At 41.5% G+C, this 1,212-nt stretch overlaps 1 pseudogene; it reads right to left on the reverse strand.

Annotated features, from left to right (window-relative positions):
- Nucleotides 1-358: 358 nt before the first annotated feature.
- On the reverse strand, nt 359-976 carry LOC142432741 (acylphosphatase-2-like; annotated as a pseudogene).
- Nucleotides 977-1,212: the final 236 nt, after the last annotated feature.

The raw sequence follows: 1,212 nt of genomic DNA on the forward strand, positions 1-1,212 counted from the left end.
CTATCAATGGTATTATTGCATGATTTGAGCATTATGTCGCCTCACCATTCTTTGGGATGGGTAAAAATATGGATTTAAAAGTCCTAATTCAGAGAACCAGCTCTAGGGAAAGGCGCTGTTCTTGCTGTTGTTTCTGAAAGGCAGATCTGTAGACCCGTGTTCCTTAGTCTCTTAGCGCACACCCTGCTGATCTTCATGTAGTTTTATATCTGCCTTCCCTTGTCTCTGCTTACTCATCCCTTTTATATTTCAAAAGAGAGTGACACAAAAGTCACACTGCACTAATTCTACCTCATTGACATAACACAAACACCCCGTGCCCCAATGACGTTAAAATCACAGGCATACAGGGTAGAGTTTACACCACCTATTTGGGAGAACACAATTCAATCCATTACAGTCATTTAAATCATAGCTGTGTGCAGTCAGAGATACATGAACAGAATTCTCTGTATCATTATTCAAATTCAGAAGACAGACTTCTGAGGCAGATAAATTTGACTTCATATAAATTCCTGTATCATTACACATGAATTTAAATGTTTGGGGGGCAACTCACCTGTATAGACTTCTGTTTCTTCAATGGTGAGTTAGTGGAGTTAAGGATTAGTCTGTAGCAGAGCTGGGGAACTTCTTCTCTGTCAATGGATATTTTTAACAGAACTTTGGGCCATATAGAATTATTAACACTAAAGTTTGTGTATTTTAGTTTAGCAATGGCTTTCTCATAGGAAAAGTCTGCGTGGTGGATGCAAGAACAAAGACTTCCCACCTTACTCAGCCAGGACTTCATGGAATTGACTTTCTCCTCTGAGTCTTGCACTTGGCCTCTTCCAGTGCCGTTGCTGGTGTTCTTCACGCAGCCAACCACTCCTAGTTTCTTAGATTCTCCTTCTGTATGCTTTCTGAAGCAAACACCCTATGTGTTTCTGAACACCTCATAGGCCACCAACTTGAGCTACTTATTGGCAGACATGGAGAAGCTGGAACGGGGTTTTGGGGCTCGGGACTCAGGCGGCTGTGAGAGGGAGGAGCCATATGGGGTTGCCCGCCCTATGTCTAAACAATTCTGAAAGCAATGCTTCTATCTCTCTAACTCTTCTCCAAAGAATTCGGCTCTCTGATTTTCACCATGTCAAAACAGCATTGTTTGCTCCTAAAGACATTCAAATATCAAAGTGTACACCTTTTAAATGTACAAGTTTGAAGACT

The sequence above is a fragment of the Tenrec ecaudatus genome, chromosome 1, assembly GCF_050624435.1.
Source record: "Tenrec ecaudatus isolate mTenEca1 chromosome 1, mTenEca1.hap1, whole genome shotgun sequence".
Lineage (NCBI taxonomy): Eukaryota > Metazoa > Chordata > Mammalia > Afrosoricida > Tenrecidae > Tenrec > Tenrec ecaudatus.